Source organism: Nothoprocta perdicaria, unplaced genomic scaffold, assembly GCF_003342845.1.
Source record: "Nothoprocta perdicaria isolate Ctin4 unplaced genomic scaffold, notPer1 scaffold_207, whole genome shotgun sequence".
Classification (NCBI taxonomy): domain Eukaryota; kingdom Metazoa; phylum Chordata; class Aves; order Tinamiformes; family Tinamidae; genus Nothoprocta; species Nothoprocta perdicaria.
This window is the reverse complement of record NW_020455283.1, coordinates 632,180-646,019: the sequence shown is the minus strand read 5'-3', so window position 1 is coordinate 646,019 and position 13,840 is coordinate 632,180.

Sequence of the window (13,840 nt, the reverse complement as noted above, 5' to 3'; positions counted from 1 at the left end):
GAGTCCACCAAATGAGACTGGCAATATAATGCATATTTGCATGTCTTTGTAAGGATGGAAGGTGCCGTAAAGTTATCTCAAGATCAAGATTAATACTTTAATATGAAAAAAAAAATAAAAAGAATGTTAAGTTTATGTATGTTAAGTCCTCTCAAGAGGAGCTCCCTCTAGGACAAGGTGCCAGTGGTGGATGGAGTACTGAATTTGGCACCTAAAATAGGAACTAGTCATTATATCTTACCTAAGCCCTCTAAGAATTCCTCTCTGCTACACAGGTTCAGAAAGGACAGCTTTTCAGGTTACACATGAGACCAAGGTGAGACACAGACCATATTAAAACATGCTTGCTTATGTGCATATTTTTAGTAGGATTTTTCAAAACATTTTGTGTTACAAAAGACTTCAATTCAATTAGAAAAATGAGTCCCAGAAAGTGAAGAATCAGGAGAGAGCAAAACCATCTTTCTATCTTCTTTCCATTGTTTAATTTTAAGTAGTTGAACAGCAGGGCATTCAGAAGTGCTAAAGGGAAAACTGCAGGCTAATAGTACCATATGCTTTGTGGTACTCCAAAGGAAAAGAAAAAGGAATGGAAATAGTTTTTACAAGACCTTATGGTCTTTTTCATGAGCAAGAGCATAGAAACAGGCATAGAAAAGAACCTGAGATTTTATGTCCAGTGGGTAGCACAGTCATCAGTCTTCACACCGTTTTCTTCAGACAGTTTCCTTAGTGCTTTCTATTCTCTGCTACATGTACAGAACTCAATAATTCTATTTCATGCTCAATACATGAATATCCAACAGTGTTATCCTGTTTGAGCCTTACAGAAAATTTGTGCAGTTCTATCAAACGGCCAGTAGGCTAGAGCTTTATTAACCAATCCAGATTTACATCCTCAGTATTGTTCTTGTGGCATGAACTTACATAAAAACATCACATAGTATTATACTGTCAAAAGTAGTTGCACATATCTGACGATATTTAAGCAAACATTAATAAATAAAAGTATTCATGTTTTTATATGTATTTTTGGTGTATGACATATACTGTATGTATTATAGCTTACAAAATGCTTAATGCTAAAAATGTGTGAATTTTTTATCAATTTAAAACAATACTATTTCAAATTGTTTTCAAATCACTGATATCTTTTTGCAAGCCCTATATCCCACTGTGTTTAAGATGCTGTTGATTAAGAGAAAACAGAATTAATGTAATCAAATCAAAGAGGTATTTCATAGAAGAAAGTCTGTAGCAAATATCAGCAAGCATTTTTTCTCAGCTTTTAAAATATCTACAACAACTGGACATGGCAAACTAACTAGCAGTCAGCATGGCTGCAAGTACCATTTTGACAATCCTGTATCATTCTGACTTAAAAAAATAGTAATAATATAAGCATCCCCTTAGTGATGCTCTTTCAGAAATGGATTAAATAGTCAATCAAATTCAATGGCTTTCTGTGGTATGGAATTGTATAAGGCATATCTGCCAAAAGTCATTGCTACAGATTCAAAAGCACATTATTACTTCCCTGTTAGGACTTGAGGACAGACTAGTGTTCAGCTGGTTTTATCTAGTCCATCTTTCTATTTATATTATATTAGGATCTAAAATTCCTATCCCTGTTTGTTTATATCATCTGAAATTATGAAATGAAAGTAATCGGTATCCTTTTGGGGCTCATTATTTTGCAAGTATTCATGTTGACTTCTGTTAGGCAGGAATGGTTTATATAAATTCAGGACTACATCTTAGACTGGTTGAAAAAAGATACTTCAATTGACTAAAAATATCTTCATCTCACAACACTTCAGCTTAATAATAAACACAAATAGACACAAGCGCTTGGTTTGCTTTATCGCTAGCAGAGATATTATGTATTGAAAATAGGCATCTGAATAAGAGTGCATATTCATATATTCCACACACTTTGCAAAATTTCAACTATCATTTTAATCGCTGATATCCTAAAATTTATCTCTTCAATATCATTCAGGATAATGATCCCTTAAACGACAACAGGAGACAAATTTGTGAACCTTTATCTGCAATCATTTGCAGTGATTTATTTGGCAAGAATTTAGAGGCATCCTACTTTTCACTTCTATACCTGCACCATCATTATCCATCTGTCATTTTCTCATGGGGAAAATAGTCCAGGACACATAATGCAATAGCAACCATATGACTGAGAAATATGCCTGCAAGCAAGCCCTATAGCTTATCTATATATCCATGTATCTGTATTTATGTGCACACATATATGTATATACATATATATATACACATATATACATATATACAGATGTGTGCATGCAGTACCTCAAAATAGCTGCTGTAAAAGTCACACAACACTAAAAATAAAGAGCAATACTTCAAGGGAAGCTGTATACTTTCAATTTTGTTATGTAAAATTGCATCCTTCGGGTGCGTAAAACTTCAACAAAAGTAAAGGGGACTTGCCAAGGGAAGGTTATGTTATTTTTATGTGTTATCTTCTTCAATTTGGGTTTAAAAAACTCATTCAGTGTTTCAAGGTTTTATCCCTTTATCACAGAGGTGATAGTTTTCTTCCAGAAGACAGAGTAATAGAAAAAAAGATGAATACCTATGGAGACTATATCTCCAAACTAAATCTCTAAGTGGATCATATGTTTTTCCAAATACATTTCCAAATAAAGCTTGGTAGCCCTCTCTAAAAATAATTCTACTGTCGGTGTCTTTGAGAACTCTTGACTCTGTGGACTCTTCCACCCACTCCCTAAATCAAAAGCAGGAGGTAGTCACAGTCTGTGACCAGGTTTTCAGTACCGAAGTGAGGAGTACGCTGGACCTGCATTGTCTCAGAGTTATATGCACACTGCAGAGCCCTACATACATGTTGTTTACAGAGTCCTACATACTATGTTTCTAAGCTTTATATCTCCAACTGCTGATCTCTTTTTCTAGGTACCTTGGGAGAAAAGCAATAGCTCTTTCCGTGAGTAAGGAGTATTTCACCAAAGCATTCTGCCTTTTACACTTCTACAAGTCTTTTGAAAAAGATCTGAACTATCCCTTAAGTTCTATCCATCCTACCTTGAATCAATATTAAAATAAAATAAAATAAAATAAAATAAAATAAAATAAAATAAAATAAAATAAAATAAAATAAAATAAAATAAAATAAAATAAAATAAAATAATAAAAATTCTTTTTTCACAGATAGATTATCAAAGAAATATTGGCTAAGATTAATTGAATTACCTTCAATACCTTCTAATGAGCATTTTATTGTTTAATTTCTTTTTTTGTTCTTCAAATGAGAAATGGTTCCAAACTGAAAAAAAAAAAAAGAAAGAAAAATAATATTTTATATCTAGAAAATGTCAAACATGAGTATTTGGCACTTTTGGCAAAATGATCCAAGAAATTCTCCAAACTAAGCTTTTTCTTGTGATCAGCTTTAATGAACTTACACTTTCCAATGAAACTTTCAAGTTGTTCTGCCATGAGTCCTATGAGTTCTGGCTGGTGCTGACAGGTCAAGCTTCAGTCAGCTCCTCCTTAAACTGAAAATACATATACATGTTTACAGTACAAATTAAATCTTCTCCTTGCCCATAGATCCGCTAGCACTTCCTTTCCTCTCACGCACCTGAGTTTTCTACTCATACTCATCTGCCTTTATTCCATATTGATATCTGAGGAATTCATTATTTTATGTACTATCAAAACTAAGAACTGTATATGTACCTATGCTAGAAAACCACAATCTCCATTCAAGCCTTACAGCTGAGAGAGATAAAGGAGAGCTTGATAAAGCAGCTTCCAGGCAGTATGGAGCTAGACTTATTAAATGCATACTTACAAATGTGTAGTTGATCTTCAGGTCAATGAGGTAAGATCCATTATAAGTCTGTATAATCAGATAAGCTGCAACAGTGCTGGTCCATTCAGGTACTGGAGATGCTGAGAGCATCAGCACAATGTCCTTTGAATATGCCATCCTTTACAATAACTAGAAAGCAATTGTAAGTACTTCTGGGCCTTTTCTTTCCATTAAATACCAGTATCTCCAAAATTTTAACAGTTAAACAAATATAATTTTGTCAAAAATATTTTTGAGCACATGTCTGCTCCACAGAGGTACAGTAAATAATTCTTTGTCTCTGAATTGATGTACATTTACACTTCAAAACTGTGAAGAGTAAATCTGACAGAGCTATTTGATCTTTGCATGAAAATGGACTTCAAAGCCGAATGTGTATTTTTGTTCATTTTACAGCTACAAATTTCCAGCATAAAATCATTATGCCTCTGATTACTGATGCCTATTGTAGTAGCAGTTTCATCTAATGCTTTTTTTAGAATTTAATCATTGTCTTTTGTTGATCAGTACAACAGTACAGAGAGCTTTGCACTACATGTGTAAGTGGCTAGTGTAATTGAAAAACAGACTGAATCTACTGGATTTTTGTAATGCAGTAAAACATGAATAGGAGAATAAAAATGTCCCCAGTGCCTGGAGGTGTATTGTTACTTTGAAGCTACTCCTGACTACCACCACCGCAGGATCAGAGGAGAAGCTAACACCCACTACTTTAAGTAATTATTGGATTCGTTTTTCTCATTATTTCTCATTCATTCTGCTCTGAGCACCACCCCACTTGATGTGTAATTAGTTCTCTGAAAAACCTTTTGCGAAATAAATGGTTTTGGCTTTGTAGTATCAGAGATATGACAACTATGTGTGTTAGGCAAAAGAAACAATTTAGTCTTCAGATTTTGCAGTAGTGATGAAAATTTAATTTGAATATTGCTAAGACATACTTATAAGGCATATATCCTGCTACCAATTTATTGGCTTGAAGAGAAACAATTTCTAGATATTTTGGTTATTGAGACTGAGTTATGTGACTCAGCATACTGCATCTTCTGAGGTCATATTTTAATGGATGCTTTTAGATGTCATCTACATGTCTTCAGTCTCAAACATATATGGAAGCAAGTTCATCACAAAAATGCAGAAGGAATACAATGATATTGTAAATATTTTAATTCAAAAGGAACTTAAGGATTTTCCTTCTATTTCTCAACAGGCATTTTTAACATGCTGGATAATTCACACAATCGTTTTATTAGCAAAAGGTCTGTGAAATCCACATAATACTTAATAATTAACACCTTTCCTCTCCCCTTTTTGCCTCTTTCCTCTTTCCTGGCTTCCTCTCTGTTTCTCTTCAATCTTTTAGCCTCTTATTTCTTCTACGCACCTAGCATTGTGTACCAAAGGGAAATGTTTTCCATGATTGCTGTACCTCTTGCCATCCACAGAGAAGATGCAGAGTTTTGACAGTTTGAAAGTCTAAAGGCCTTCTCACAGACCTCCTCACATCAACAGCAGCAATTGGTTCATCTAGCAGTGGACAAATCAACACAAGAGTCAATATATTTATGAGCCAACAGGAGATAAAGCTTCAAACAAAAGCTGACTTCTTCAATTCTACAGACCCACTTACAGGAAGGATTGCATGCATTTGGTAGAATGATGGCACGTTGGCTACCATGCCCTGGGAACTGATGTGTTCTTTGTCAAAGCAGCCTTCAGTTCCATTCACAGAATGAGAAGAAACTGAACCATTCATAGTGTGCTCAACCATTTCCGAGCTAGTGCTCCAAGGTTTAATGAGAAGATTCTGGGACATTTTAAGAACTTACCATTGTCTGTTGGTGTAACAATTCAAAGAGCATGGCATTAGTGACCTGATGACATGACTGACATGACTTTTAGCTTTTCTTCTCTCTAGATACTCATTCATTTGCACCTTGAACCCTTTTCTTCTTAGGAATAATGCAACGGCATTAAGCAGTAGTGTAGCAAATAATAAGGAAGTTACTCAGAACACACAAGAAAATCGACCAGATTGTCCATTGTTCTCCACCCACTTTATTTCAGCCTTTTGATTTATACTGCCAACACTCTTTCCCAACAAGAGGACTTCAAGCATTACACATTTTCCTTCATACATTTCTAGCAAATAAGAATATGCAATAAAATTGCATCTTTTTCGTTGGACAGATTTTCAATGACTCAGATAGTATAAAGTCACTATTAGTATTCATGTCATATTCAATTATGTCCCCACCATGTCTCCCCATTTGTTTTTCCATGTGTTGGTTCATCACACAATGTTAATTAGGTCACTTCAAATGGACTGTAATTGACAATGGCACTTTTGCAGGTTTATATTTTCACACAGAAAATCTGAGAATAAATTAATGACCAGCAATTTTGACAATTACGGTCAATTAAATTTGTCAACATCACAATTGACAAAATAAATCTATATTTAATACTGAAACCTTGACATCAAGTATGTACCCCTAGAAAGGAAGTCCAAAGTATTCAGATATGTGACAAATATGTGTAGTGTAGTACTGCTGCAAAATTATTCATTCTCAAACTGTATAAGATTAAACACTTTGATACAATACTTCACCAATAGAAAATTAACCCAAAATGTTATTTAAATTTACACACAGGTGCAAAAATAATTATCTTTGAAATAATCACTATATCTACTTCGTAATAAAGGTATTGAAAATTCTAATATTGTGTTTTCAGTGCTTTTACTATATACATTCTCCATCTGAAATATCATTTTATATACCAGAAATATTTATAAGATGTTTTTTCTCATTCCTATTTTGACTTCAAATCGTTACTGATAAACTGCAGGAAACCTTGGAAGTTTACTGATAAAATAATTCTGTTTTAATATAGTACTGTTCAGTCTCTAGAATTCTAGATTTTGTTTACTCTTCTGCGCACTCTAGGTACATTGATAGTAATTCTTACTTCAGTCTGTATATACCTTATAGTCATAATAAAATATCATAAGAATTAAATGCAGACAGTGACTACAGAAAAAGTAAATCAGGACACAGCACAGTAAACCTGGTTTATCATATACACATGCACACATACATAAATACATATATAATTACATACATATCATATCATATCATATCCAATCTGTGTATGCATTTATACTTCTATACACATATGCAAGAAAGAAATACATTCCAAAGCATTCTTTCCCAGGAAACTTTGGAGAGCAGATTTCACCAAACCAAAACCTAGGAAGACTGACAATATTTATCCACTGCCACACCTGAAATTGAATAATAAGTCAACTAACCATACTTCATTTCAGAAATAGGGAAATTGCGATCTGAAATCCTCTTTATTTTTATTACCTCTTGCCTGACTACGTTTTGCCCCGGAGATGTGCACAAGTCAAGTAGATACATTAATGTAATTCAGGCAGGCTTTTTGAAATTAATCCCTCACACTTTGCAACACCCAGACTTCTGTCTTCTGTGGTCATTTGGAAGTCATTAGTCAGACTAAACAGCCATGAAAAGCATTGATCGGACATCATAGTAAAAGCAGACATAAAAAAACCCTTATTATCCAGGACCTATTAACTGTATGTTTTACATAGAGATAGTGCTATATCAACTGTAAAACAAGATGTCTTGATGGACACTGATATATTTGGAACGGTATTTTCTTTGTCAAATGCAAATTGAGGATAATAACTGGCAATATCTTAGAAGAAGCTTCTTTAGATTTCAAGGTGCATGCTTGGATGTGAAGAGCATTTTCTCATACCAATTCTTACCTAAAGTAGCTAAACTGGTTTAAAAAATAAAACATTCATTAAAGCACAGGATTTCCTTGAGTAAACTGTGGAGTCTAAATCACTATTTTCACAACCTATGTCTGCCAAGAGCATAAAATCATATTTAATAGGAAATTAGAGCAAAAGAAAGAGAAATACAACTTCTACAGTCGTTTTCTTGAATCTCTCAAAGTATAAGACAGTATGTGATCACTAACATAATGTCTGAACAAAATGTAATAGAACATTACAGGAATCGTCTTCATCTTACTTCATCTAAACTATTGGTCTGGACATAGACTGCTGGTATGTCTCAGAGATAGAATTAAAATAAATTAAATACTTAAATTTTAATTGTCATCAAATTTATTGTCAGGGTGCTTAAAAAGTTCAAGTAGAAACAATGTTCTAAACAAATTCTAAAAAATAAAGGTATTCTAAAAAAGAGCCAACTGGAAAGAAAGATGAGGGAAAAGGCAAAAAAGGCATAACATAAGCGTATTGTAGGCAGAACAAATAAGCATCTAAATGCTAGATTTTCAGATGAGTTCCATATACGTAATCCCACATTTGGTTATCAGCACAAAGTGATCAATGTTGTTGGGTCCTGAACATTTTTGATACTCCCTTTCCTTCAGGCAGGTATTTTCTTTAGTCTGTTCAAATTAAATCAAAGCAACCAGAATGGGGAATTTTTCTACTGATGAACTGCATTACGGTTTCTGACAAAACAACAATAGTGGCATGATGTCAGTTTATTCCCTATTTATTCCCAGGGAAAATGTCTTGTGAGCTCTAACATTAAAAAACAAGGAAGGAAATAATATCAAAGATTATTTGATTACTGTAAACAAATGTCTTCTCCACAGCAAACTATGCTATAAAAATATGCCAGAATTTTTCATATTTATACAGACTGTAAATCTTGCAGTCCTTCAGAGAACTACTTCCTTTTTAAAATAGAAAACAAAAGAAAAATACAAAATGTTAAATTCCTCAAAAATCTGGGAGGCTTGTTTGATCTTGCAGATGTTCTACTTTTTTTGATTTTTCCCCATATCCTATTAATTCTCTAATTTGTAAGCTCATATGTCTTTATCACATTCTTGAAATCTAATCACATTGCTAAATTCTCCTTGAAGGATCTACCTTTGTCAGTTTGTTGCTCTAATTCATATGGTAGGAAACAGGAGCAAAACCCCTTTCTTCACAGTCTAACTTTCACAGTCTATTTAAACTTGGCAGTGGAAGCAGCAGACATCAAATCCCTTCAGTCCTGGCCCTGCACAGTCATGGAACATAAGGTGCAAAGAGTAGGGCTTGGCCAAAGCAGAAGTAGAGCCAGCACTGCTTCATCATCTCTCTTAAATAGATGTAGCCCTTTTGGCTTCTGTTGCCTTCATTTCCACAGAAGTATGTAAGAGAATCAGACGCATTATTCTAACTAACTTGCCAATTTAGAGAAATTTTCTACAGTTACAGAGTAACACAAAAGTTTCATTTTGTCATCCTAATGTTTCAATATGACAAGCCAATGCGTGTTTTAGTAGCCCTTTCTTTTTCTGTGAAGCATGTTAGAAATATTTCCTTTCATTCCTTTTACTAGACTTTTTAAATATTTGTTGTCTTTCAGAGACCAGTGTGTAAATGAGTTGTTGGATTTTCGTCCTCATCCATCTTAGGCTCCGTGTTACATGAACAAATGTGCTCACTGATTTTTATCATAGTGTAAGTCATTTCAGATGTGTAAATTGCTGAATGTGTCAATGAGAAATCAAGGCTCAGAATATGAAAAATTAAAAAATATGTTCACTTCAGATATAAAAAACGTCCCATGACTACATAAATTTTGTGGGCTTGTGTGGGTCACATGACTCTCACGAAAGCAGTATGTAAGGCTTCAGAAAGCTATTCAGAAATCTAGCTATCATTTTACTGTCTGGAAAACAGTGAAGAGAATGCAACTTCTCCAGACATTTAGGACTCGATGACCTAGCTGTCAAACACAAGCTTTCTTTTTTCTTTTTTTTTTGCTGGATCAAATTCTTCAAGAGTCCAGCTTGGAACTATGTGGGAATGTTGCCTTTAATATTATTGTTCTATTGAATGCAACTACTTTATTTTAGCTGATTAAATAGCTACTCTATTAAATAATGTCAAAGAAAATTAATGGCAATAGCATTCTTGGCAGCAAAGGCTTTCACCCCATTAATTAGGTATTAGGTTTAGGTATTTGGTACCTTCAACATAAGGGAATAAGCAAGGGATTCCTTTGGAACACATTATTTATTAACTCTTAAATTATCAGTTAGCTACAGCAAAATGATGTGAGCATGACCGGATCCATCTTCTGTGGCAACTTCAGTGGAGTCTTCTGTATGTTGAAGATATTCCTACATCTCTTCTGTGTGATGAAAACATGATCTGTGACAGGGTTTTAGTGAAGCAAAATCACCAATGCATTCTGTTCTCAGCACTGTTGCTGCTGCATTTGGATGTAGCTTTGTGGTGTTTCATTTATCAGCCTTTAACACTAACAATGTGTTTTATGAAGTTGGAAATTTGTGAAGTGATGATGACTGATACCCCTTTCAGCAGCCCATTTGATGACTAGAGATTGCAGAATTGAAAATCTGGAGAGGAGGGGAAGAAAATGGCTAATACGATTGACAAAAAATATATAATTTAGAGGAATGTAATGTCCATTTAAAACTCTCAGAACCATTCTTTCAAGTTATCCCCATATCTAAGAAGAGAATAATGCAGCACTTTACAGTCACTTGTATTTCCAGCTACTCCAAAAATAGAAGTTAAATGAAAACTGTGATTTTGGGTACATTTCCACAAAAAGCACTGGCTTCTAAGGTCATTGAAGCATGGAGTACATAGAGTGGTGACTATAGGACCTGACTCCCATCCTTCTCTTGCAGCTGTGGAGGGCAATTAAGAGTATCTGAAGTTACGTTTTTGTTGGATTTCTTTCTTGAGGTATGTATGTCCCTCCACCAAATTTAGGAAGAAAAACAGCTTTCCCAGGCTGATGTTAGCCTTAGTGAATAAACCTCATTTTGGTATTCATATTATCTTGCATAAAAGCGATGTTTCTTTTTTCATAGAGACATTTTCAGACTTCCAGGCTTCCTTCCACAGAAAATCAACACTGATAATTTTTTAATCAGAGAATGCAGATGAAGAAATTCACTATTCATACCATGAAAAGTCTAATACCTATCTTCAGGAAGGAGGAGGAAGCTTTGAAGTTGTCGCAATTATACAAAGGACTCTTCAGTACCTCTGCACAGTTGCACAAAGGATGAAACTGAATGTGCTTTCGTATAGATAATGTTTCTTCTGATAGAACCAAGTAGTTTGTAGATAGTGTCAACGAGATATAAATACAGTCTCTTGATTCATACAAACATATCGGAGAAAATTACAGGTAACTGAGACCTTCAGGGAAAGGTCTTCACCCAATATTTTTATATCACAGTTGATGCAGTACAGCCATCTTTTACTAAAGAGACATTTTCTTTTGCTATTTAGAACCATAGTGCACATAGAGCAGTTTCCTATCACCTCCACTTGCCTGGGAAACTTCTTCCACGGACCCACATGTTTTGAACTGTATTTCAGTAGAACATACACAAGGTGTAGCTGCTTTCCTTGACCAGCCCACTTGTTCCTTTGGCCAAGTATGTTCAAACACACCAATTCTGATGTAGTTTGTGAGGAAGGCATTTGCTTTGTTTGTTTCCTTTTTTCTCTGGTAATTTGTTTTCATTGTCAGAGGCAAGCGGACAGTTTTAGCAGCACAGAAATAAGATTGTGTATATGGAAACTGCCAGGCTGTACAAGTTTCCACAGCCATCAGCAGAAAAGGGTAGGACAGTCCATGGAAAGACTTCACTTAAACCCAAATCATCAACCTCACTCATGTCCTTACCTTCTTAAAGGATTAAATGATGATCAGTTCTAGTCTTCTCACCTGTGTTTTCCTAGAGGCAGGTTAACATTTAGCAAGCCAGAGTAGCTAAGGAGAGACTGGTTCAAATGAGACCAGTCTGGGTAATAGTGGATGCTGGGCACTGCACTTTATAGTGGAGGGGAAAAGAGCACAGCCTCATTGCATTCAAAAAATCTCTTCTAAATAACTTGATAACTAAAACAGAAATTTAAAAATCTGACAAATCAACATCTGCAAAGAGTTATTCTAGCCACTTATTTCCTTCCCTAAGAATTTTGACTCTTTTATGTATCATGTATTAATTCCTTCACTTTAGCTAACACATATTAATGGGAATTTGTTGCATAAGCCTAAAGAATTTCCTCTTTTTTTTAGATGTGTTATCTAAAATCTAAATTGAAAATGGACTCTGGGATCCTGTTTCAACTTTAATCTTGAATAATCTTTAATTATAGTTACATCTGTTTGGTTTTCAGAGAGGAAAAAAAAGGCAAAGTAATAAATTAGTGGGCTCATGTTCATAATAGTCCTTCTTTCTTTAGAATACATGAATAGATAATCATGTAAAAAAATAAAAGAAATATAGGGGTGTTTCTCTAGGCATGTTAATAGATTTAGTTATAGTTTGTGTTATGACTTTATGGCTCCAACCCATCTGTGGTTTAATTGTAGCTGATGTCTCCTATTTACAAACAATTTTAACTGCTCTTAAAGACAACAAATTGAAGTTCATTTAAGTAAAAAATAAAATCAGTAAAAACACCAAAAAAAAAAGAAACTGAATACGTAAATAGTTGTTCTTCCAAACTCATTGCAAAACTGTTCATATTACTTAAAAGCATTCAGAAATGAGGTCAGCTTCTGGCAGATCATGTGGTTCCAACTTTACTGAACCACTGTTCTGTGATCAGCTCCGTATGTGTCATCCTTCTGCTGTGTAATTTTGTTTTCAAAGTCTAAAGATGTCATTAAAGTGACATGTCTGCAGTCCAATATAAAAGACCAAACAAATTGCATTGGAATAAAAAGCAAGTAACAAATTTGTTAACCATTAAAAACAAACAGAGTAGAAATTCTTTGCTATTGCTATTTAATCATCAGAAAAATCCTGTCTATTTCTTGAGAGAAGAGAGCAACCAGGGAGATATACTGTACATACATATGTATATCCAGAGCTTTGGGTACCCCTGAAGCTTCCCAGTAGTCCTCAAGTCTTTGACACTTTTCTCTCTTAATTTCTTTTTTATTCAAAATACTTACCTCCTAAATTTTATATGTGAAAACCAAGTCTAGTGCTATGGCTGTCACATCATTATCATAAAGCAAGAATCATCTGCAATAAAAATGTAGGCCAAAAATCTTTATGCATGATGGTGAGTCCAAGGCTTGGTACAATCGGAGCTTTGTAAAAGAGGGAAGTAATGAAAGGATTGCATTTTATAGTACAAATTCCACCAAAATTATTTTGTCGCTCATAGGAGGTTTTTTCTCTCTCTTTTTGATGTGTTACATCTTTCTGAATATAAGCCAGGCCCTTTTAAAACAATGAAGGAGAAAAAAACGTTTCTGAAAATGAAAGCACTGGACTATCAAAATTGATGGCAAGGATAGGAACTATTTTTAGAAATTCAGAGATGAGGTTAGTAGAACAAGACTCTATTTCTATAGATTTTGAGTTCATTTTAATTAATTATCTTGACAAAGCTAGTGAAAAAAATGGATATATGTTTATGGAAGAAATTGAAAAAATAAAAAATACTTGAAATTATCTTTATTTCCAACATTTCTTAATTCTAAATTTAAGCTAGCATTAGAGATTATACTTTCATAATATAGCAGAAATTGGATTCTGAAACACTTATAAACCACTATCTTCAAATTATCTAAAGGAATGAAGAAATGAAGAGTGAAGAATTCCAATTAAAACGTTGGTGTTCAGCATTTAAACAATTTCCATCTGACTGATATTTTACAGAATATATGATCAATATAGATATTGCATATGAGGATCATATGCAAGAAGGAAGGAAGGAAGGAAGGAAGGAAGGAAGGAAGGAAGGAAGGAAGGAAGGAAGGAAAGAGAGAGAGAGAGAGAGAGAGAGAGAGAGAGAGAGAGAGAGAGAGAGAAAGAAAGAAAGAAAGAAAGAAAGAAAGAAAGAAAGAAAGAAAGAAAGAAAGAAAGAAAGAAAGAAAGAAAGAA